General features: G+C 36.8%; 1 protein-coding gene and 1 non-coding gene across 2 annotated transcripts in view; one reads left to right on the top strand and one right to left on the bottom strand.

The window, feature by feature from the left end:
- LOC122713137 (lachesin) overlaps positions 1 to 27,207 on the top strand; it is a 218,036-nt gene that overhangs the window by 63,998 nt on the left and 126,831 nt on the right. The gene's annotated exons all lie outside the window — the stretch shown is intronic.
- LOC122713147 lies at positions 17,233 to 17,395 on the bottom strand. Its single transcript, XR_006346454.1, has one exon. It is a non-coding gene; the product is annotated as a U1 spliceosomal RNA (small nuclear RNA).

Here is a 27,207-nt window from a genome sequence, read left to right as displayed (position 1 = left end):
CGGCCCACGCCACGATGCGCGAATTCAATGGTCTTTGTGCGCGTGTCCGCGCCGTACGTGACTGCACCCGCCTGCGAAACCGTGTTTCCACGCGCTCTGGAACGCCGCTCTCATTAAATGGAATGCATATTTATGGAGTCACTGTACCGGGTGTACGCGTTACCGGTGTTCGAGAGAGAGAGAGAAAAGGAGGAAAAAGTGGAAAACTGCGAGGAAGAGGGAGAGAGAGAGAGAGAGAGAGAAGGCCACCGCAGCAGCGCCCTCGACGCGTCTGGCTGCGCCGTCAGGCGTTACAAATCTCAATGGCACACTTTGTGCTCCGATTGCCAGCGCATGCCTTTTGATTTTAACCCTCCAACGACGACGAGGACGACGACGACGACGACGATGACGGCTACGACTCACAGGATTTTTATCGGCGACGTGCACGCGCTACGACGATGTCGCACGCCCCGATGCTCCCATGCTCATTACGATCGCGTTCGACGAGTTTCGACGAGCAGGATTTTTCTCTGATCGTGTTTCTTTTCTTTTTTCTTTTTTTTTTTTTTTTTTTTTTTCACTCGGGAAGATAAATGGGAAGATACGGGAAGAATCACCGTTTGAGCGGGAATCAAAGGATATGGGCTACGGTTTATTTAGCATATCGTGGATTTTTTTTTTTTTGAAGCGAACTCGATCGACAACCGAGAAGCGAAATTCGATATGACGCGTTATTACGTAAACGAAATATGGGGATGATTAAAATATGTAATCCGTGATATAATAATAATAATAATAATAATAATAATAATAATAATAATAATAAGCACGTGAATGAAATACGTGATTACGTAAATAAACGAGAAGGAAGTATTACCTCTAATTTACGGGGGGATGTGATAATTGTATACGCGCGATCGTGTGCATACCTCTCGTTTAACGGGTTTAAATTTTAAATCACGTGGGATGTGAAATTTTCACGCGACTTCATTTGTTGCGTTACATAAAATATATTCGTCGAAACGGATATATACGTAGATCGTTAATCGTGTCAGGAGCGTATCTTTTTTTTTTTTTTTTTACCCTTTTGGAAAAAAGGAATAAAATCGAACGAGCGGCCGGATAACGTATAAACAAATTCATGTTGGGAAGGAGGGAGGGAGGGGAGACGTGTTACACTCGCTTGGTTAGAAACACGACGCGGTTTATTGTCCTGATTGCGATCGTATTTTGTTAAGAAGTTTCTACTTCATTTGCGGTCTTTCCAAACTCAACCCGCGTTCCCTACAGCTTGTACAACCTTCAAGATTGAATTTTGAACCTCGGGATCAGAGGTAAATCGATTTCTATGATGTTAAAGAAAGAAAAGAGGAAGAGTTAAATCATAATCGATATCCCAACTTTTTTCCCCTCGAACTCGAAATTCTCCTCGAATCGAGTTTATTATTTAAGTTATCGTCAAAGTTTCGTCAATTCTTTTCCCCCCCTCTTGCTTCTTTAATCCCGTACACATCCTCCCCTCCGATTATTCATGGAATATCCCTCCCACGGATAAAGGGAGGGATAAAGGGAGAAGGGAAGGCTGATCAATTTCAATCTCTCGTAATCTCAACGATTCCCAACGTGTTTAGCTAGGTAGAAACGATAATGAGCAGCTCTACTAAATATTCTACCCGTCTATATTCAACCCGTCCGCGATTTAACCCTTTGCACTCGTATATATATTCGATAAGGATACCAATCAACTCGGAATTTTTTTTCATAATCAATCAAAAGGAAAATATTTTTATGCGAACATAACATAAATTAAAATTTCCGGTTTAGTAGAAAAAATTAGCAAATAAACATATTTAATCTGCATCTCACACTCTTTTGAAATATGAAAATCTATATAATATGTTAGGGACATCATATTTCTTGAAAACATGATTTTAATTAATTGCAAATAAATTTAATTAAATGAATATTATGTAATATTATCTGGCTATAATTTGACCCCAAATAATGTAAGATGTCGCCTATATGGCGACAGACGAGTGCAACGGTAAAATATATAATGTCGCCTATATGGCGACATACGAGTGCAAAGGGTTAACAATCGGGACCTGGCGTTCACAAGTGCGCCCCATCGTTGCGATTTGCTGTACGAAATTTCGTACGTTTGGCGGGAACGTACTACTCGGCTGAAATTATGAGTAGAAATTCATACCGCTGCGCGGCGCGTCACTGTGCTCATCGACTCATCGATAAAACGTGGGATGGATAGATTATCCGTTCCGGTGAATGAACGTGCATATGAAATTGCAAATGGCGCCGATATAAATCGATTGGAAATTAATTTACAACAGGATCGTTTCGAATCGTCGTGTATTTTCGTGTACTTACGGGAAAGTGTTTAACGGGAAAGAGAAAGAGAAGAGATTTTTTTATTTTGTTGTTGGTCAATAAATGGACCAATAAAATCGCAAAAAATGATTTCGCTTGAATTGACAAAACACAGCGGTTCGAATAATGGGAGCTAACCGGGCAAAATTAATTTTTTAGAGAAACAATAGTTTGTTTTTTGTTGTAATTGTATTATCTCGTAGAAAAAAATTAATATTGCATTTAATTAGTTTGGAATATAAAAGAAAATGCATAATAATGAAGGATATAGAAGGAATTTTATCCGTAAGTAAAATCTTCCCCTTTGACTTTTGCAGTTTTTAAATCTGTTTAAAAAAATATTCACTTTGCCGTCCAGTTTGCCTCCCATCGATCTTTTATTCTTGAGATATTATTTTACGAATAATTCAATGTCCGATACGTGGCAACTAATTTTACAAAAAATTTGTTCATCGAACTGAATTTTCCGAAAACTTTGCCAAACATCTTCTAAAATTCTATTTTCCTTGATATAATAACTAAAAAAAAAAAAAAAAAATTAAAGAATCGTTAAATTTCGATGGAAAAATTGTATTGATTTTTAAACTATGATTTATAATATTGTAGAAAAAGGAATATACAAATAATTTAGCTGGATTCACTTGTAAAGAAAATTTTAATTTTCGAAGTTTTGAAATTTAATATTCAGATTTTTTTTTGTGTAAATTCGTATCGTACACCAATTATTTGTAACTAGATTCACTAGATATTTTGTGAAAATTACGTTTATATACACGATGACTATTCGCCTCTAAATGATTATTGATGATTTTTTTCGTTCGAGGGTTGTTTGAAACTCTACTTTTTTTCACTTTCAGGTTCAAACGAAGTAATTAGAATTGGACAATTTGAATTTACAAAATGAGCTTCGTAATTCGTAATTCCATAATTTAAAAAAGAGGATCTACAAGAGGATAATATAATCGAAAAAATTGTATTGCATACACTTCGAAATTTGGTCCAGTTAATACGCGTTATTCGAACGATCGGCACGAACGACGTGTCATTGAATTCGATTGTCATGCGTTCGCATTCACGAAGCTCGGTCGAACTATTACGTGGATCCAGTAGGTTACATTCCAAGAAGATGATCTAGGTCGGGCTATAGGTAACTCGGTTTCCATACTTCTTACCGAGAAATCATGATATTCCTATTACGTGTACCCCCTTTTCGTGTACTACTGCTCGATACTGCCAAGGTATAATAGAATCGTACGTACAATGCAACTAAATATATATGTATATGACATCATGGATGGATCAGTGGTGGAAATAGTTTGATGAAACGTGTTGAAGTCGTGAAATCAAGTAAAAATTTTAATCGAGACTTTTCCTAGCCGAAGACACTTAAAATCTGGGAGGGAGGGAAAGTTGCACGCGCGGGTTCGGGTCGACCGGAAGTTGAGGTCGAACAAAAGGGAAAAAGTTTTGGTGCACGGGTCGAGGGGATCGAAACGGGGGAAAGGAAAATCGAGGGATTGGGATAGGAGTGGATGGGAAAGGAGCAGTGTTTTTGCTCGGGCATTCAAACGTGCCAACTTTTCCCCTCGTTACTTGCTCTTTTTTTCTTCAAGGAATTGGAATTGTTTCGCAAAATTCTATCTTAATTGCGTGTTCGAAGATTATCGGTTACAAAATCGGATTGGACAACGAATTGGAAATATTTGTACGTAAATTTTTTTCCATTTATTCGTTTTATAAAGGAGAGGAGGAGGGAAGGAAGTTTAATATCCTTTGATAATTTAAATAAAGAGTTAAATTTATTTTTCATTTCGATCAAGTTTCGCGTAAATTTCGCCCAAGCTCGGTCCGAGTGGCAAGATGCTGTAAAGTTAAACTAAATAAGTCGTGGAAAATTAATCTCGGTTAATTGGGAGGAGGGAGAGTGGGCCGGTAGCAGCCCCTACGGGTGCGCTACACTTGCCGCGTTTCCCATCTACCCTAATCCCATTTGCTAATTCTAACGGTAACAAGTTGAAGATTTTCATAGTAGATTCAATCAGGCGGCAATTGTTCAACTGCTCGCGATTCAATTTTTGTTTCGAAGGTGTCGCCCCCTCTCCCCCATCTTACCGTAACATCGCGCGCCGATGCAACACACTTTTACACGTCAAATTAACGTCGTAAAAAATGTCAAATGAAAATCGTCGTAAAAATCTCCCCTATTCTCTACCTATCCTTCCAACGAATTCCTCCAACATCATCCAACTCGTCCCTCCACTCATCCCCTAACCCGATCGATTTTTCGATCAGATTTCGAGAAAAGTTTCGTTTCGCTACGCGCGATCGATCGATTTGTTGTTCAATCGCGTTTGAAAACGCCTCCTTTTTTCCCCCGGAACCTCGAGTTCCGGAAGAGGAGCACAGGGGAGCGGAACGAAACGAAGCAGTTCTCGTTTGGATCGCCGGTTTTTTCATCCCTCGTGCCGGGCATCCGTGGCAAATGGGTGGCCTTCGTTAATTCGCTTATTTGGTGGCCGCGGTCAAAAAGGTAATTTTTTCGATCCGAAGCAACCTTCGAAGGCCCTCCGTTTCCCTCCTGTGTTCGTCGTTTAACGCGATTTAACCCGCGACCGTATCGCGGTTCCGGGGAACCGATCGTGCGTATCGGGAAACGTATCGAGCTTTTCACTCGTTTCAGAGATCCCTTCGACCGAATCTTCCTCGTTCAAACGAATAATAATAACAATAATAACGATTACATGGGGATGACGATGCGATATCTTCACTCGTTATAAAAAAAAAAAATGTGCAATTATATAATTTTCTTTTTTGTTCGATGATAAAGAAAGTGAGCTTTTCACTCGTTTCAGAGATCCTTTCGACCGAATCTTCCTCGTTCAAACGAATAATAATAACAATAATAACGATTACATGGGGATGACGATGCGATATATTCACTCGTTATAAAAAAAAAAATGTGCAATTATATAATTTTCTTTTTTGTTCGATGATAAAGAAAGTGAACTTTTCAGTCGTTTCAGAGATCCCTTCTTCCTCGTTCAAACGAATAATAATAACAATAATAACGATTACATGGGGATGACGATGCGATATATTCATTCGTTATAAAAAAAAAAATGTGCAATTATATAATTTTCTTTTTTGTTCGATGATAGAGAAAGTGAACTTTTCAGTCGTTTCAGAGATCTCTTCGACCGAATCTTGCTCGTTCAAACGAATAATAATAACAATAATAACGATTACATGACGATGCGATATCTTCATTCGTTATAAAAAAAAATGTGCAATTATATAATTACGTGTTATAAAAAAAATGTGCGATTATATAATTTTCTTTTTTGTTGGATGATAGTGAAAGTGAGCTTTTCACTCGTTTCAGAGATCCTTTCGACCGAATCTTCCTCATTCAAACGAATAATAATGATTACATGGGATGACGATGCGATATCTTCACTCGTTATAAAAAAAAATGTGCAATTATATAATTACGTGTTATAAAAAAAATGTGCAATTATATAATTTTCTTTTTTGTTGGATGATAGAGAAAGTGAGCTTTTCATTCGTTCAGAGAGGGGACAGTTTCTCGATCCCTTGGACCGAATCTTGCTCGTTCAAAGTAATAATAACAATAATAACGATGATTAAAAAAAGAATATTTTTTTCACGGAATGAAGATATATTCACGTTATAAAAAAAAAATATGCGATTATATAATTTTCTTTTTTGTTGGATGATAGGGAAGGTGAGCTTTTTCAGCTCGTTCAGAGAGGGGACAGTTTCTTCGATTTCTTGGACCGAATCTTGCTCGTTTTATTAAAAAAGGAATATTTTTTTCACGGAATGATATATTCACGTTATAAAAAAAATGTGCGATTATATAATTTTCTTTTTTGTTGGATGATAGGGAAAGTGAGCTTTTCATTCAGAGAAGGGATTCTTTGTGATTAAAAAAGGAATATTTTTTTACATGGGATGACGATATATTCACTCGTTATAAAAAAAAATGTGCGATTATATAATTTTTCTTGGATGATAGGGAAAGTGAGCTTTTCACTTGTTTTAAAGATCTTGGACCAAATCTTGCTCGTTCAAACGAATAATAATAACAATAATAACGATGATTAAAAAAGGAATATTTTTTTACACATGTTCACTCGTTATAAAAAAAAATGTGCAATTATATAATTTTTTGTTCGATGATAGGGAAAGTAATTTATCGGATGACGATGACGAGAAAGAGAGAGAGAGAGAGAGAGAGAGAGAGAGAGAGAGAGAGAGAGTTAAGGAGAGTTTTAATTTCATAGAAGGGGGGAATAATTGAACGTGGGACGAAAAAAAAAAGAAGAAGAAGAAGAAGAAGAAGAAAAAGAAAGAAAATTGAACGAAACAGGTTCAGAGTGAACGTACGAAAAATTATTAAACGGTTATTAATTCGCTTTATCCACGCTACGTTTGCGCCGAGAGGAAGATTATTTTTAAGGTTCATTAAATCCATCCGAACCGGAAAGTGTTTAACGAAGCGTCTCTCGTATTCCCCGTTTGATTGCTCACAGTTCGATGTCTGCTTTGTGTTTGCTAACTAGAATCGTCTGACGCTTCTAGGATCTGTTACAACTTCAAACGGTTATAGCGACTGATGAAAGCTAATATTCGCAACTGGGAAAAGGGATTACGGCTCTCCTATTTACAGGGTGTTCCAAATATCTTCTTACCTATCAATTTTTTCTATTTCAAATGCCGTGTTATAATTTTTGGTGATTGGATAATAAGGCGATTATCGTTTTCATCTTCGATAAATCTCACTCACGTTATTTAAAATATTCCAAACTTCTTCTTTCTTTTCGATTATTTTTTATCGAGTACTTATTTCGCGAAAAATCGTGACAATTGTAATTTGAATAATAAGGTGATTGACGATTATATAGAAAAATTTAATTGATTATCATTTAATTGATAATTTAATATACATAATGATTGACTTGTTTGCGAATTTTTACAATATACGAAGTATTTAGGAATATTATTCGTTTGAAATTTCAAAGGAGATTTAAAATATTTCAAACTTATTCTTCCCTCCCAATTATTTTTCGAGTTCTTATTTCACGAAATATGTCGCGACAATTGTAATTTTTGGATAATAACAATCATCGTCTTCAGTTTCGATAAATCTGATTCAAATTAATTCGACACGCATGATGATTAATTTGTAAGAAATATGTTCGTTTGAAATTTTAAAAGAGTTTTGAAATATTCCAAAATTCTTCTTCTTGTTTCGCGAAAAATCGTGACAATAGTAATTTGAATGATAAGAGATATTTCATCTTAATGTCTCGATAAATCTCGCTCGCTCAATTTAATATACGTAATGATTAACTCGTTTGCGAATTTTTACAATACATAAATACGAGGTATTTATTGCCCGTTTGAAATTTCAAAGGAGATTTAAAATATTCTCCTGGATCGAGCATTATATTGGAGAACCGAAGGAATATATCGTTCCATTTCGGTCTGCGGTTTCACGAAAATTGATTGACACTCGGGGAAGAAATTTATTTGGTGGGATGTGTTCCTTGATTGGAAGTTCGCGTTTCGTTTGATCAAATTTGTAAGTTGCGCAATTCTGTGTAAAATAGATTCGTTTGATTTTTATCATCGACTTAACGATCCCCCTCGTTTCGAGATAATCATAACGATCGATTAGCACACGTACACTGTATATACGTGTAACGTGATATGCGATCGAATGGCGCAATTTCGTGGACGAAAAAATATCCCTCGTTTCCGAAAATCGAGAATCGAATCGTCTCGTATCTTCTTCTTCTTCTTCTTCTTCTTCGAGAAACGATTTTTATTCCCGTGCGGGGATGTATAACGCGGATGAAAAATTCGAGAGATATTCATTATTTCCACGGAACGATGGTGGGAGAAAAAAAAAAAAAAAAAAAAGAAAAAGTTTGAGAAAATTGGACGAGAAACGGTGGATGGAGGAGGGAGAAAAGAGAGCGGTAATTGCAATGACATCGCTCGAAATACCTAACACCTGTTTCATTTTCGTACGTCACTCGCTCCCCCCTCCCCTCTCCCCCCTCCCCCTCCCCCGCCCGCTCGAAAAAACGTGGAATTTGTATTTCGAAGCAATTAAACGGCAGTGCCCCGTCGATTCATACGTACGCGTTCCGGGCCTTCCGTTAGCAAATTAATTACCGTTCCTCGACAAGTTCGACTTGTGTCTCTGTCGACAAAAAAATTCACACCGCGTTGTTTTTGCCCGCCGCGTGTTCGGAATCGATCGAATGGGTTTCGGATCGATTCGAAACATTATCGAAGCGATCTCGAAAAAAAAAATCGATCACGCTCGAAAAAAATATAAATCACCTACCATCGAGTTAAAAAAAAAAAAAAAGGAAAAAAGGATCCGCGACATTTAAAATCGTAAATCAATCAAAAGTAATATTTCATCCCCGCTGCATTTCATCCTCTTTTAATCTTCGTTTCGAAACGGCTCCCTTCCAGAGGAGAGTAAGAGGAATACCGTATAAATAGGCAGAGTTGAAGCGTTCCGCGAGAGGGCGCGGAACGATGTCTCGAAATGCGTGAAATATTTCCGACGAGGGACGCGGAAGCTCTGTGTCGCGAAAGAAGAGAAGACGAAAAAAAGAAAGAGGAGAGAGAGAGAAAAAAAGCTTCTAATTATCTCCAGGTAGCATTTTCACGAGGTGAATTGAAAGCCGTCGGAGCGAAAAGGACAATTGGAGAATCCTCGAACATAATCCGTCGAATGTGTGTACGTGTACATATATAATATATGTATATATAAAACACGATGCTTAAATTTTGTTGCGCTTTGACGGGAGAAGGAAGAGGAGGGGGAAGTTTTCACGTGCTAGAAATTGCGACGAAAGTTTTAATCACATACTTCCATTAGTCATGCACCCGTGTTCGACGCATGCCCGCGCACAGAAACTGGCTGTAAAACTAGGCTAGTTTCTCGTTTCCGACCGGTTGTCCAAGTGTGTACACACGTACACCTGACATATGATAGCCACCTCCCTCGTCGAATCATCCTGGATTACTTTAATTCCGTGTACTCCACCTGGAGGATCGTGCCCCTTTTACACGATATACACGTAACGTGTATAGGTTAGAAAGTTTTACGATATAACCTCTCTCTCGCTCTCCGCAAGCCGTGGCTTCGAGATCGTGTGTTCGAATGTGTGTTTCGTGTAATCGATGGTAATGATAACGATATCGTTCGAGGATCGTTCGTTGTTGGAAGTAATGAAGCGATTTTGATGCAATTTTAATTTCTCTCCCTTTCTCTCTCTCCCTCTTATTTTTTCTTTTTTCTTTTAAAGTAAATTAGCTGTTAAGAGGAATACGTATTTCATGAAGTTTGTGCATAAAGTGCGATAAGAAATTTCGTTTTGTCACATCGTTAGAGGATGATTCGATTTCCTTTTGCAAATTTATATACGTGTGAGGTGTTTGTAGCGGTGATTTCATCTTTCGTACGGTTCGTTTTTAAAAAATTTATCAACAACTCGCCTGTACCTGATTGAGTTACGGTTAATTGAATCGTGTAGAGCTCGTATATTCGATGCGCTTCGGTGAAAAATCACGAAACTCGAGTTCCTTATCAGGCGTGTATGTACATCGATGATAAATAAAAAAAAAAAAATAAAAAAATACGTAAGAAATTATTTCGAAATGAGAGACACTCGAATAAATGGAAAATTAATTCTGTTTGTATATTTTTAATAATAGAAACGAAAACATGTCGAATTAGAAATATAATCAGAGATGTAACGTATCGATCATCAATTTTCATTTATTCGAATTCAAAAGATTTGCATCGTCCACTATTGAATGAAAAAATTCTTCGCACAGAGAGAGATTTATCATCCAATTATTTATCATCCAAAAAGTATAAAATCTGTCTCTGTGGATCGTTAAATCGTTAAGCTTCTTAAAGATTCGCCGAAATGCCTCGTTTTAATGATTGCTGGTCTTATGTGTGTGTTTCCTCGATAAAATGAATTTCGACATATATCCATATATATATATATATTTTTACGAATTTTTAAGCCAAATTAATCGATATGGTTTTCGAGAGGCGAATTAATAAGACAGGATTACGGATCGGAAATTTATTTTTATCCAACATTCCAATCGCAATGATATAATCGACAACATTTTAATCTCTAATAAATACTTCGATGCAATATTCTCGAAAAATCACTTTCCAATCGTCAATAATATCACACGATCGTGTTATCCCTCTTTGTTCGTCAAAAGGTCGAATGACAGGCGGAAAAAATAGAATTACTCGTTTTTTTATTTTTTCTTTAAAATACCGTTTATTGCCAAAATCGGAACGCATCGTTTCTTTCGTCTCAATTCGATTTCACCCGTCTACGAACGTAATCCCCCAAAAAAATAAAAAATAAAAAAAGAAAGAAATAATCCCTCAATCGTTCAACTCGTCATCGCCATCTCGGTTATTAACGTCACGCTTCTTCTTTCCTTCCTTTCCTTCCTTCCTTTCTTTCTTTCTTTCTTTCTTTTTCTTTTTTTTCGCCAATCACGCGAAACATGGTCGTGTTTGCTTTGGCAACTCGCGAAATTCTTAAATAACAACGAAGATCGATCGAGATGTTATCGCGGTTGTGACGCGTGCGTTATTAAATTCATCGAGGGTGGTCGAGGTGGGGGGGGGAGGGGGAAGGGGTCGTCGTTAGACCGAAAAACGATAATTCCGAGAAAGAGGTGGTCAGAAATCGTCGACTTAATATCGGTGGCAAGAGAGAGCGAGCGAGAGAGAGAGAGAGAGAGGATGCGTCGTTCGCCAAGGGTAAGAAAAGGACGATGGCGTGGAATGGGGCACGTCATGCAATTGGTGCACGCGAAAATCTCGTGCTACACACCGCCACTTTACGCCTTTCTACGCGCCTCCACGCCTCTCCCACGTTGTCCATGTTGGGCGCTTAAGGAGATCCCTCATTTTATACAGAGTGTGCAGATCGAATCGAACGTACAAACTCTCGAATTGATATTTGTAGTATCGAGTAATTAATAAGATTTTTGAAATTAGAATCGATTAGAATCTCTTTTTGATTCATCCTGTATTCAAGCATGCTTAAAGAAAAAAGATTCTTCATTTTCTATAGGGTTTTTCACTTGTTCCTAGATGCAACGAATTTTATTTACGTAATATATTTTGAATTGGTATTTGTACATCAAAATTTTTGAAATTAGAATAGATTAGAATTTCTTTTTGATTTATCCTGTATTCAAAAATGGTTAAACAGATTCTTCATTTTGTACAGAGTGTGCAAACATTTTTTTCACTCGTTCCTAGATGCAATGATTTTTCCACGTAGTATATTTTAAATTGGTATTTGTACATCAAGATTTTTGAAATTAGAATCGATTAGAATCTCTTTTTGATTCATCCTGTATTCAAGCATGCTTAAAGAAAAAAGATTCTTCATTTTCTACAGGGTTTTTCACTCGTTCCTAGATGCAATTTTATTTACGTATATTTTGAATTTGTACATCCAAATTTTTGAAATTAGAATCGATTAGAATCTCTTTTTGATTCATCCTGTATTCAAGGATGCTTAAACAGATTCTTCGTTTTGTACAGAGTGTGCAGATATTTTTTTCACTTAGATGATTTTTCCACGTAGTATATTTTGAATTAGTATTTGTACATCAAAATTTTTGAAATTAGAATCGATTAGAATCTTTTTTTGATTCATCCTGTATTCAAGAATGCTTAAACAGATTCTTCATTTTGTACAGAGTGTGCAAACATTTTTTTCAGTCGTTCCTAGATGCAATGATTTTTCCACGTAGTATATTTTAAATTGGTATTTGTACATCAAAATTTTTGAAATTAGAATTGATTAGAATTTCTTTTTGATTTATCCTGTATTCAAAAATGGTTAAACAGATTCTTCATTTTGTACGGGGTTTTTCACTCGTTCCTAGATGCAACGAATTTTCCACGTAGATTCTGAATTGGAATATTTCTAATCAAGAGTATTGAAATTAGGATCGTGTATTCAAAGATACGTTTAAAGAGATCAAAGTTTTTTTCTCGAAGTCGAAGGTATTATAAATTTTTTTTTTTTTTTTTAAGATTTTCGAAGTTTTTCAGTCCACCCTGTATCCAGGTGTGCATGGCTTGGATACGTGAACGTGTAGTTGGCGCACATTGTCGTGCGAAGAGGGCGAGTTGTTTGGTCGCAAATCATAGGTGTTGCGACGAGCTGGGGCACGATCTCGCCTACGATTTCTTTGTAAACCACCGTTGTCGCCACGAAGACTCATTATGCTCGGCCACGGGAATACAATATGGACGTTATATTTAGAATTCTGAATTTTGTTGGAACCCGTTCGCCGTCTGATGAACCCTCGAGGGCTCGTATTAGGAGACCGGCGTAACGATGGCGTAATCCCTTGTGATTTGGAATTTTTCTCCCCTTTTTTATTTTTTATTTTTTTTTTTTTTTCACTTTAAACTAACGATATCGCATTTTCTTACGATCGAGAGCAAGAAAGTAATCGTATTAGGATTTAATTTAATTAATCGGCCGATCATATCGATTCATTTTTGTTTCTAATTTGTTTCGATTCTCGTTATCAGTTCATTTATGTTTAAATTTCTATTTGTAAATATACACGATTAGATATTTGCTTATAATATTGCCTAATAATACGAGGTAAATATTGATATATATTTGTAAACACGTGTAATTTAATGATATTAGGCAAATGGAGATTAACAAATTGGTTTATGACAGAAGATCGTTAATGATAATTTATCGTACAGTGATTACTTTGATCAATAAACTTTATGATCGTAGAACAACGATTAAATAAAAAATGAATCACTGTATTTTTTAATCTAAAAAGAATCGAAAAAGAATATATATATATAATAATATATAATAATCTAAAAAGAAATATTTTTCCACAATATTGGATGAAAAATTACAATGTTTAAATTGTAAAGCAGTTTTGACTAACGAGGATCGTTCGTTATACATGTATATATATATATATATCGTTCATAAATTCAACGATTAATTATATAATTCGCGTGATTATATATTTGCATACGAAAAATTATAATAATACAGTTTTATGCAATTTGTGTTTCCATTCGTTTAGAAATATCTACATCGACGAGATGGAACAATTATTTATTTTGTACCATTCCAATTAAATTCTACGCGGTTGACTCCATTTCCTTCGCTTTGCCATCGCGTAATTTCGAGATTTTCTCGTCACTGAAATTTTTTTTCCTTTTTTCCCCTCCTCCCTCCCTCCCTCCCTCCCTCTGTCTCTTGTTTAATATCACGTCGAAATAGTAATTTAGATTATCTACGATTCCGCGAAACCGCAGTGTCTCTGTTTGCTCGAAACAGTGTTCAATTAAACGTTCGAGATCCAATATACCAACGGAGGATCCAAACACTTGTTTAAATTCACGTATTTATTAATACAATAGGAATTAATAGCTAAAATAAAAATAAAGTTAGTGTCGCTTAAATTTGCAAAAGAGAGAGAGAGAAAAAAAGATATCCTTTTCGAAAAATGTTAAAATAAAATTTTTAAAAACATCAGAATAAAATTGACAAATAATTTAAATTATATATATATATATATATCTTTCCACGATAACCTCAAATATATTAACACAATTAATAAACGAGAAAATATTTTCGTCGTGAAAAACAAAAGAAAACAAAAACAAAAACAAAAAAAAACAAAAAAAAAAAATGAAAAATCGCGACACACTCTAAAACAATAAACGTACACGTGTAAAACATAATATCGCATAAGATATTGCATAAAAGATTAATGAAATTGAACAATAACTCCATTCGATTTAATGTCACGATGGTATATAACTTTTAATGCCAACCGGTGGCAAAAATGATATTACGAACAAAGTCAATTTTTCATCACGTTTTATCGATGTAATTTATATATCCCGCTCTCGTATTCTATTCATTACAACTTTTATTAAAAAAAAAAAAAAAAAGAAAGAAAGAAAGAAAGAAAAGAAAAAAAAAGAAAGGGAGGAAAAAAATACACAGGATATATATCGTACGAAACAAATAAAATAAAATAAATTTAATAACGGAGCGTCGAAATTTCTCAACTTCATTAATCGTCCTCCCCCCCCCCCCCGCTGGCGGGAAGGAAAAAAATATACAATTTTATCAAAATTGTTACACCGTATTATTTATTGACTCGGCAGGATCGTAAGGGAAAATGTGTACATATATATATATATATATATATATATATATATAGAGAGAGAGAGAGAGAGAGAGAGAGAGAGAAAGAGAGGGAGAGAGAAACGATATGGAAGGGAAAACAGTGTCCCGGAAGGATGTAACTCGTAGACAATTTTCCCTTATTTCGTGGCTACTTCCTTTATTACGTATTATGTCCTCTCATTCTTTCATTTTCCCCTCCCTCACCTCCTCTGTTTATTACTATTTCCCATCTACGCTCCATATTTGCTCGATTTCCCCCTTCCCCTATACTCTCTCTTTATACACTTTTGCTCGTTTGCAGAACCGCGATAAAAATGATCACACAGGTAACAGAAAATTGTCCGCGACTTATGACTACGTATATATATATTTCTGAAACGTAATATTGCGCGTGTACACGCGTGAACGTGTGTGCATCACGAATCGTAAATCTCGACGTTTCGAGTTACGTGACGCGTTGTGGATTTCGCGTTTCCAGATTCTGGGGGGAAGGGGGGAGAACGAATCGCGAAATATTCTTTTCTCTACGGAATACGGCGTTGTTAAAGCGATTCGTTATTTATTTTTCAAGTGAATACGTGATTCTTTTGTAATTTAATTTCATTGGTTTCCTTTGTTATGTAATAAGATTTTTTCCCCTCCCCCCCTTCCGTTTTTTTTTTTTTTCATTACTCGTTTTTCGTCGCGAGACCGTAGTAATTTGTGTATATACTTGTCTGAAGAAATTTTATTCGTCAAACTGTCATGCTTTTTATAATTTTTGAAATTGAAGAGGCGGAAACAACGACGCGTGAGGTCGTTCTTTTTCGTCGAAAGAGCCGCGACAACGCGAAAATAACGAATTTAATGATGTTAAAAAAATGAAGGAAAGAAAAAAAAATCTTGAATATTTATCGAATCTTGTTAATACTTTACACGTGCGCGTGCACGTATAGTAGAGAAAGGTTCGCGAGAGGTGGGGAAGAATCGATAGGAAGGGAAAGTAATTACGTTCTATTAAAGTTAAATGTTATTGACATCATGCATAGTTACTTTCGAGTTATACGCGCTGTTCAGCCACGATCTGATTCGCCTCAGTACACGTTTTTACTTTTACTTCTCCTTTTTTACTCCCTTCCCTTTCGTGAAAAATCACAGGCAACGCCAGGCCAGGGTACTTCCATTAGTATTCAAATTGATATTTGTTCGAATCAAACCACATCTCTCGTCTCTTCCTTCCTTTTTTTTCCCTCTCTCCCTCCTCCTTCCTCCATTCCTCCCCCTCCTTTTTTCTCTTCCTCGTGGAATCGGTTTTAATTCCAAATGCGGCGGTTGTAAAAGTAACAGAAAGTGGCGCGATGATAACGATGGATGGATGGATGGAACCGCGAGTATGGCGATTCTCGTATAAAAATAGATCGAAAAAAAAAAAAAAGTGGAATGAAATGTTTTTATGTGGATTTGGCTTTCCAAGTGACCAGTGCGGAAACGTGTGTTTATTTAATGAAGAATCGATCGCGTTGCTTTTTCACCATGCGTGATTCGGAGGCGTTAATAATGATAAATCGAATTAATGATTAAATTCCTCTCGCTTGTTTGCTTATCCCGACAAACGAAATTTTTCCATCTCTCGTTCATTTAACTTAAAAAGTGAATTTTCAAGTGATTTTTTCTTTCCAGCAAATAAATTTTATTCGATGAACAATTTACATTATATTGTTATACTTAACGGAAAGAAAAAGGGGAGGAAAAAAAAAGAAAAAGAAAACGAGGGATTAGAAAATAAGCAAGAATTTGAAATTTAAATTTGAACGTTAATTACTCGAATTATATATAAGATAAAAAAAAGATCTTCGAAATTTGTTATCGCGACAACAATAAACACGTTGTAAACGTAAACATTGCCACTTGTCCCGAGTTCGCTCGAGTACACCATTCCCAACTAAGTTTAATAGTACACTTCTGGTCGCAACGCTAGTTAACCGCACTTAATAGAGCGTAAGATGCCTGGAAGGGTCACGGATAATATTTACAATTCATGATGTGGCGAAACGGTAGAGTTTCAATTATTCAAAGCAAATACGGCATGGCGCATTCATGACGTTAATTTCGATCATTCGAAACGATTCGTGATTCCGAAACAATTTCCACGATATCAAGAAGAGAGCAATTTCACTTTTCATTAATGCATGCAACTGGAACGTTATTTTGTTATAACGTTGCTCCCGCTTATCTGGGATCGCTCGAAATCGACTTGGTAAGAAATTCACTTATATATAAAGATCTCGCCCCTATTAAAATTTCATGATGTTTTTTTTTTTTTTCTCTTTTTAACACAGTGTCGTAATAATAAGTATATAAAATACTTAGGGTGAGAAAATTGGCGAATATTTATGGAAATTTCTAATTGACCTATATCCCCCCTCGTGAAATGCTTTTTGCATAAGTAATTTTATTGTAAAAAATTTTTACTCTCGAAAGAGAAAAGAGGAAGAAAATGAGAGAGAGAACGTATTTTTTACTCGACAAATAGATTTCTTGTGAAGATTGGAGAGAGAGATTATTTATTTTTTGTGATTAATACTTTGCGGGATAGCGCGAACGCAAGTCCCGACTATCAAAAATTATACGCTCGAGACACCCACATTAGGGGTATTCGCAGGGGTCAGCTCATCCACAGTGCAATGGAAAAGCCTCGCCCTGGAGGGACCGCCTTTGTGATCACGGTTACCTCTGCGCCAGGTAAGTATACCTCACTCCCTTTTCCACAACAATTTGTAAATCAACATGACGATTCTACTTGCGAGAAAATCACTACGCGTGAAGCGCACTGTAGCGGCATTCGTAGGAACTAAACTCTATCCTAACTTTATCCTCTATTTCGTCGAAGAGCAAATTTTTAATATTATCATCACTCTTATTTTATCAATACTTCTTTCTCTTTTATAGCAAAGCACACCCACTCCTCGTTCAATTATCCACAATTATCCACCTTATGGATAAATATCAATTATTCACGCCAAATATAACTCGTTTCAAAACAAAATTTCCATCGATCGAGTGTCGGTCGTCGCGTGGAAAATCCACACGAAACAATTGAATCACCATTGATTGGATCTACGCAATCTAATCCACTCCCGTCACACGTTGTAAGTCACATATTTTCTTAGCACGCCGATATATAGGTTTATCAATCTATCAATCGGTATATAATTGGTGAATGACGAGTCCCGTTAATCACCCTTCAACCCGTTTAACACCCAGGTTAAAGGCCACAGCCGCTTAACGCGTGTGCCCTCCCGCTTCGCCTGTGTACACACGTGTTATACGCGTACGTGTGTACGAAGTTGATTAAATCACTCTCGCCGAGATTCGGGCGGCGAGAGCGCGATAATTATCGCTCGTTAGCTCGTTATGTTATCTGAATTTGTAATCAATACCACGGCGGAAGTCCAAAGCGGTGGTGGACGTGCCTCTCCTCCCCCTCCCCCATCGAGTCTCCTCCGCGACTCCACGCGTGTTTTAATCGAAATATTCGGAGAGGAGTGGGGGGGGGGGGGGATCAAGCGTTTAATTCACGGTCGTTCGCGGTTCGTCCTCCTACCTTGTGAAATATATTATTCCATGGTAATTTCATGGCTACGTAACTGAATTGTGTCCGCGGTACTGTGTGTGCATGTTTGTTTACGTTTGAATTACGAAGGATTGATATTGACACCGGTTGGTTGGATTGTTTTGGTGTTAATTTGTTTTCGGTTTCGTTACGAGTTGAGGTTTGCGCGCGAGATATCAATTTGCGAATTGATGGTGAGGTGATGATTTTGAAAAAAAAAAAAAAAAAAAAATAAGAATAAAAATGCGTAGGAGGAGAGGGAAATAATTTGTTAAGTAATAAGATCGTAGTTACGTGTTTCGAATGAATCGTGGTGAAAGAATTTAAACCGAGATTTCGCGGAATTAGTTATGATAGCCGAGGGTGGCCAAGGGTGGTGGTGGTGGTTTTAATTAAAGGCGAATTAAACGGCTAATTTATCCATCCGAGTCGGCGAGGGCGGAACGATGAACAATGGATGAAGCGCGAAAAGCACGGAATGCGGCGCAGCTGCGAGAAAGAAGAGTTACACTCTATGTGAAAACTTGGGGGAAAGTTTCTAGACGGTCGAGTAAACGACAAATTTGCGAGTCGTTGTGCACGAACTGTGATGTTTTAAATCTTTCGGAAGATTCCACCCCTCTCCCCTCCAACCCCCCACTCCCGTTCCATAAGTCAACTCTGAATTTTGACTCCATCTATCCCTCCCTCCCTTCGTCAGTTGAACTTCCATTTTAATAATCCTTTAACTTTTTAATCGATTTAACAGTTTACACGTAATATCGTAATATCGAGTACGAAGGGGAGGGGGTTAAAGTTTCTTCTTCGAGATTTTCAATTCGCGCGATTAATTTTTTTTATTTTTCTTCCTAAATTTTTTAAAATGAAAAGAATTATTTACTCGCACGAATAATTCGTTAGAGGTTAAAATTATCATGCGTGAAGTATATATATATTAACTTGGAAAATGTTATATCTCCCCTTTGTATCAACAATAATTCAATTGTAAATTGAATTGAATTCGAAATACGTAAATCGAGAAAGCTCACGTGTCAAGGTAGTTTATATTCAATAGTTCCGTTTCCCAAGATTTCTTTGGGGATCTTTAAACCGGTCAAGTTTCGCGCAAGCCAACGCGAATAGAGGAGGGAAAAGCATGCAAGGGAAACGCTGTTCGATAAAGTGAAATTATTTAACTGCGTTGGGAGCACTATAAAAGTATTGGAGAGAAAAATTTGTATTTTTCACAACAGAGAGAGAGAGAGAGAGAGGGAGAGTAAAGCGTATAATCGTGTAAAAAATAAATTGCAAAGTTCGTATGTATTCTTCGCAATTTAACGATCGAACAATAGCATTTTTTTTTCCAGCCAATAAAATGAATTTATCTTTTACAAAATTTTAACCCGATATAACCGAATAAAAAATAATATTTTTATTAAACGGACAGTGGTCAATCGACAATATGTCAAAATTATATTTTATTATCAACTACGAGATACGAATAATAATTCAAGTAATTCTTCATAATTATGTATAAACCACCGACAGGATGCACATTTATCCCTGTGTTGTGACTACCTTCGACCACTACCTTCTTCCGTATACGCGTACACGAACGATCCTCTTTGGGGAATTTCACTTTTATTATTAAAAATTACTGGAGCATGGCGTCTAGCGAATAAATTTCAGCGAAATTGAATGCCGACGGACTTTTCAAGAGTCAGATAATTAGACAGGTTGAAAAATGTATTCGCGCGCGACTCTGCTGCCTTTGATGTAGCTACACTGTGCATCTAGCGTACCGACCGAGAGCATGATGATGCTTGAAAAAAAAAAAAAAAAAAGGGCGACATTTGGAAAGAGCATGGATGACAAAAAAATTCGGAAGGGAAGGGTATCGCATTACCGCTATTTTCTTCTTTTACTTTTATTTCGTTCGATTTTTCGTTCGATGATTATTTATTTTTAATAATTATATTAAACTTTCATTTTTTTTTTTTTTTTTTTTTAGAATCAACGTTCAAAAAGAACTGCGTGGAATAAAATTTTAAGATATCGATATCTTCTTCTTCTTCAAGCGGAATCTATCTATAATTTTATCGTCACTGCTGTATTATCGACATCGACGGGCCGAATTCAACGAGCTATTACGTGTCACGTTCAGAGTAGAATTTATAGACTCTTTTGATAATAAGATCGCCCAAGTGTGTTTGAAGTTGGTTGCGAGGATAACGAGGCAAGAAAAAGAGAAGATGAAAAAAAGAAGAGAAAGAAAGAGCGCAAAAGGATGAAAAATGAAAATTATCAACGTCTCTATTCTAAGTTACCGTAACAGTATTTCATGCAGGGCGTACACAATTTTCTTCTTCACAATTTTGTGTGTGCCTTTCCAAAGTAAAGTGTGTCTTGCTCGTCTTTTTCTTCCTTGGAAAAAAAAAAACAGAAACGAAAAAAGAAAAAAACACGAAAAGAAAAAAAAAGAAGGAAAAGGACCATTACAACCACATTTTATACGTATAGTTGACTTTGTCGTTTCCTGCTTTGCCTGCCAGTTTCTTTCTCCAGCTTCTTGCAACAACTACCCCACCGTCTTCAAATACCATCTTTATAATACCACCAACGTTTAACGTTCATCCAACGAATTGCAATTCACTTCTTTCCTCTGCGGTATTTAAAAAAAATACGACATCGCGTCATCCATCAGTTATTTCGCGGAAGGGAGGAGGAGTCGCCTATTAAATAAATAACGTTTCAACAGGGGCTCTGTGTACGTGTGCAACAAACGGGAACAAACAAGCTAAACGCAATGAGCAACAGAAGGAACTTTGGTGCCTTTTCAGCTAAACCTGGATGCAACTGTTTGGCTGCTTCCAGTGTCACGACGTCAGTTTGTTTGGCTTAGCCGAAGAGAAAACTGAACTATTACAACTTACCCCTTCCCCCTCGTAATTCCCTTTCGAATTCCCTCCCTCCCCGCGTTCGAGAATCCTTTCCGTATCGTTTAGATTTCGAGAAATTGATTTCGGAAGAATCGTCGGAAAATCGACGCTCGGACGGACGAGTGAACAAGCAAGAGTGGATAATCGACAGTTTTCACAGAAGGAGAAAGAGAAATATCCGATGTTGGAAGGTTTGGAAAGTTGTTTTCCTTTTGTTTGAAGGATAGCGACAGGTGGACGTATTTTTCTCTTTCTTTTTTTTAACGTTTTGATCTTTAATTTTCGATTTATAATTGCGAATTTTTTATTTTTTTTTTTTTTTTTTTTGGGAGGAAGGGAGGAAGGAAGGTTTAAGGAGAAAAGGTTTAAGGAATTCCGTGAAATTTCCGAATACGAGGGATAATCTTGTATTCGAGAGAAATAAGGTAACATACATTGACGTGACTTATCGACAAGTTATAACAATATATTTTCTGAAACATTCTATGAAGTGTCCGAGAAATAGCTATGTTTCGTGGAAACGATTCTGAAGAATCGGGTCGGTGAACTTCAATGTAGGTTATAGAAGGCTATTTTGTGACCAGTTTGCTTTCCATTTTGCTATATACTGTATATCATTACTATAGTACCCTACTAAACTGTGAGTGAGTATTACGATTATTCGCCGAGGTGAATCGAGATTGTTCGAATACGATGATAATGAATAAGCGCAAAATTTTTTTACGTTTGAAGAGAAGAGAGGAAAAGAAAAGAAAGGGCATTCGATAAACTTTGACACTTTTTTAATTCTATTTACGTGAACGAATTATTTAACGTGACTGTGAAAAAGTTATTTTTATAGCCAAAGTAAACAACGATACTCGTGAGTTTAACAGTTTTTGAGACAAGTTTATTATTACAGAGGCGTTTCTCCAATCTTCTCCAAGAAGATGGCGACTTGTCGTCCTTTGATGACAATTTCACGTTTAAATGTGGAAAAAAAAAATATATATATGTACAGGAAGAGCGTGAAAAAGCCTTCGCGATACAGAAATATCGCTGAACCAGTTATCTAGACTTAAATCTACATTTACATACGCGTTACGTTAAATTTTAAAATTGTTTCCAATTAAGCGAAACGAAGGATCCTTGCGTAAGCGTTGCATACCAATCGATCTAATTACAAAGATTATCTCGGTATCGAGGCAATAAAACGACTCGTTTAAGCCGTCAATTAACAACGTGCTGTGAAATCATGGTATACGCGGAAAATGAAAATTTTGAGCGGGGCGGAACAGGGAAAATCAATGGGTTGTTGTAGAGAGGCTTGCCTGAGAGAGAGAGAGAGAGAGAGAGAGAGAGAGAGAGAGAGAGAGAGAGAGAGAGAGAGCCTGATGGTAGGTGGGAAAAACAATAGTCGGAATGAAAATCTCGGTTTTTGGTAAACAATTTGCAGCTCTGGTAAACACCACCATTCTACCAATTCGAATATTTTTTTCAGACTCATCCCCAGTAACGAGATGGAAAATTACGTTATCGCACTCTACTTTTTCAAATTTAAATAACGAATTGTCGAACAATGGGACAATTAACTTGGCACGCTTTTCTCTTCGCCTTGGTTTATTTTCGAAACCAGCGATTGCATCGATATAAATAAAAGATGTTTAGTTTCTTTCGATTAATTCGAGGTGATAAAGCAAATTGAAAATCAAATCGAAAGTTTGTCGAAACAATAAATTTCTTCATCCTCGTTCAAACCCTCCATTTAAATCCAAATGATTGGAAAAAGATACGGTTATTTCTTCATTTCCATCGATTATCGTATTTCAAACTCTCCGTTTGAGAAATTCGAACGATCCAAATTATCATTGGAAGAAAGAAAAACACCTATTTCTTCATTTCCATCGATTACTATATTTCAAACTTCAAATTATCATTGGAAAAAAAGAAAGATACCTATTTCTTCATTTTTATCGATATTTCAAAATCTCCATTTAAGAAATCCGAATGATCAAAATTATCATTGGAAGAATGAAAAACGCCCATTTCTTCATTTCTATCGATTATTATATTTCAAATTCCAAATTATCATTGAAAAAAAGAACGACTCTCATTTCTTCATTTCTATCGATTATTATAGTTTCAAATTATCATTGGAAAAAAAAAAGACTTATTTTTTCATTTTTATCAATTACTATATTTCAAAATCTTTATTTATAAAATTCGAATGATCCAAATTATCATTGGAAAAAAAAAAGATACTTATTTCTTCATTTCCATCGATTACTATATTTCAAACTCCAAATTATCATTGGAAAAAAAGAAAGATACCTATTTCTTCATTTTCATCGATATTTCAAAATCTCCATTTAAGAAATCCAAATGATCAAAATTATCATTGGAAAAACACCCATTTATTCATTTCTATCGATTACTATATTTCAAATTCCAAATTATCATTGGAAAAAAAAGACACCTATTTTTTCATTTTCATCGATTACTATATTTCAAAATCTCCATTTAAGAAATCCGAATGATCCAAATTATCATTGGAAAAAAAAAGATACTTATTTCTTCATTTCTCTCGATTACTATATTTCAAAATCTCCATTTAAGAAATCCGAGTGATCGAAATTATCATTGGAAAAAAGAAAAACACCTATTTCTTCATTTCGATTATTAAATTTCAAAATCTTTTAAAGAAGTTTAAGAAATCCAAATGATTGGAAAAAGAAACGTTTATTTCTTCATTTCCAACGATTACCGTATTTCAAATCCTCTATTTGAGAAATCCAAACGATCCTAATTACCATTGGAGAAAAGAACGACACCTATTTCTTAATTTCCATCGATTACTACGTTTCAAAATCTCCATTTAACAAATCCGAATGATCTAAATTATCATTATTTCAAATATTTCAAACTCCAAATTATCATTGGAAAAAAAAAACGACACCTATTCACCCTTCATATCTTCATTATTTCAAACTCCCCAAACTTAAGAGATTCAAACGAGCCAAATAATTATCCCCATCCATATTACCACTCTCAAAATCTCCAAAATCCCCAAAATCCAAGATCCTTGCGATCCAGCCTCCCTACCACTTCCTCCCTACCCTCGCGCAAACAGAATACTTTTCCTCTTGCCAGGGAGGGCGCGATATCGCGAGTTATGGGACACACGCTGTTTGCTGGGCCGGGTTGTACAGGGTCGGGATAGGCGAGCACGTGTAACAGTGCAGACACGAAGGGCGAGGCGGCTAGCAGCTGGTGCCGTTCAGTTTCGGGTTACATATCGTCTTGGGTAGATTCCGCCAAATACGTATTCCCGCCGTCTGGGCCCGGTTGGCACGCCATGCGTTATGTTAAGAAGTGCAGTTAATTACGAAGATAATTTCGAGTCGTGTGTTTGCGTGCTGCACATAACGAGCTTCCGACTTTGGGAGTTTCTGCCGTGCAAGCCAATCTGCTCCGCCGAGCAAGGCCCACCCCTCGCCTCTTTACCCTCTTTCTCTCTCCCCTCCCCTCCGAACGAAACCGATCGTTATCCGTCGAACAGATTAGAACGAAATCCCCTTGATCGTTTCCCAGAAATTCTTTTTAACGCGAATCCACCCTACCCTTTCGTGTCGTCGGTAGGGATGATTTTCGTTTCGAAACAGCGAGTCGAGGGCCCCCTTCTTCCTCCTCCTCCTCTTCTTCTTCTTCTTGTTTTCATTGCTTCAACGTTGGTTGAAGCGATTAAGGAATAAGAGGGGAAATATAACGAATATATATCTTTCATGATTTTTTGTTCTTCTTATGAAATCGTTTAAATTATTTCCAATAGTTGTAATCGAATGTTATTTTTCCACTCAATGATTTTTTCGAAAAAGAATATAGAATTCGAGCATTCTTCTTCTTATTTTATTCGATATTAATTTGCTTCGATATATATATATGATTTTCTATTCCTCTTATGAAATTTAATTAAAATTATTTTTAAATTATTTCCAGTAGTAATCGACCGAGTGTTATTTTTCCATTCAATGATTTTTTCGAAAAAAGGGTAAATAAAATTCGAGCATTTTTCTTCTTATTTTATTCGATATTAATTTGCTTCGATATATACACGAATTTAAAGCTTGTTATAATTATATACGGAAAAACTTGATCTTGCGAAGTGCGAGAGGGTGGTTACGGTGCAGTAGGGCAGTACGATCGAAACGACGCAGGCAACGCAGCATTTGCCCTCGATCCATTGCTCCCGTAATCAGATTAATACCGTGGAGTGCACGCGTGTCAACGGCATTGTCGTCTTTGCGAATTGCGCGGCCGTAAATTTAAACGGTGCTTGGAAACGAGATGATAAAGCGATCGGGGGGGGGGAATGGAGGGAGAGAAAGAGAGGGAGGGGAGAGCTGGGGACCACCAGGGCACGTGATTAGTGTAATAAAGGGAAGGGATTAGAACGGCGGGATTCGAATGTACAGATTTCGCAGATGTAGAATGGATAAAACTGAAAACGGATCCCCGGTTAGTTTAGAATACGCGATTGTGATCGGCGATACGTTTCACCATACCCTACCGACCAGCCCTCCTATGTAAGGGATGGCTTTGAATTTTGGACACGGTTTTGGGATCGTGAACGCATCTGAAACGGAGATCGCATCTTCCAAAAGATATATATATATATATATACATCCTAGGAGCTTGGAATTTCATATTTCACCATCAGATTGGCTACGAAAAACTGTGTATCGAGAGCTGTGTAAGATAAATCCGTATTTAACTAGATTCGTGCAACACTTACCGAGATTAGAAGCTGCTCGAAACCCAGCCACTTTTTCTTCTTTCACTTTGATTTATGGATATTGCTTTCTCCCTCTTATCATAAAAGGTAAATTTGTCAACGTGATCGCGGTTATAAATTCTAATCTCATAATCTCGGGAAAGAGATCTCCCTCTATTTATCGAGTATCGAAAACTGAATCGAGATCGTTTATTTGCTTCGAGATCGATATCATGAGAACGAATATTGAACTTTAATTTTTTTTTTTTTTTTTCGATTAAAGAAACGTAAACGAGTAGAGTTTGTAAAATTTCGAAAATTTGCACGATAATTGTCTGAATCATTAAATAGGAATACAGGAAAGCAGATGATCAAGCAGGAGATTACAAACCGCAAACCTTCCCTCGTTAGAAACCCTCTTCCATAAGAGACTCTTACGAGACTACTCCCTTCTTACCTTTTCATACCTGAATCCGTACAAGCAGGAAGAAAATACATCCTCCAGACCACTTAAAATCGTAATCTCTCCCCGGCTCTTCCCCAGAATTCTACCCTATCAAAACGAGAGTAGAAACGTGAAAAGGTCCCTCGAAAATAGGAAAAGGAAGAGGGAGAAAAAAAAAAGAAGAAAAAGAAAAAATCGCCTCCTCCGAGCATCTGAACAAACGTTCATAAAATTTATCGTATACTTGTAAATTACATCTTGCTCGGCGAGAGGAAGAGATCCGTGGAATAACGTGCGCCTAGTACATATACATATACATACATATACACGCGCACACATTCATATATATATATATGCATGTGGAGGAAACGAAAGAAGAGCGTGGAAAAGCGCGAGGCATTCACGCGAGGAGAAAGAAGATTCCATAAATTACGGGCGTGCAAATCGAGGCAGGTATTTCCGCACGGGAATAGATTAGGCCCTCCCCCCTCGTATCCAAATGCGAGAAACTTCTTGATCTCAGCCGGGGGTGAGAACTTTTTTCGAGGAGCGAGAAGAGGCATCTGCCCCGTTCACACGTCGTGGACGGCGCTTTATTCCAGCCCCGAATTAGGATTGGCTGTTGTCGGTACCGAATCCTCCTCCTCTTCCTCCGACTCGACTTCCACGCGTGTGGAACAAATCTCGGCCGATAACCACCTCCTATCTTAACCTTCCTTCCCGTGCCTCTCTTTCTCTCTCTGCTACAAACAGATTCGTTGTTTTGTTGGAACGGTTCGAGGGAAACGTGTTTTGAAACGCCAACCGGATTTATATATATAGTCTTTTGCCTCCTT

This window comes from Apis laboriosa, unplaced genomic scaffold (genome assembly GCF_014066325.1).
Source record: "Apis laboriosa isolate Shangri-la unplaced genomic scaffold, ASM1406632v1 scaffold22_cov146, whole genome shotgun sequence".
Classification (NCBI taxonomy): domain Eukaryota; kingdom Metazoa; phylum Arthropoda; class Insecta; order Hymenoptera; family Apidae; genus Apis; species Apis laboriosa.
Note: the sequence above shows the minus strand (reverse complement) of the source record. Positions and strands in the feature narration are given on the sequence as shown.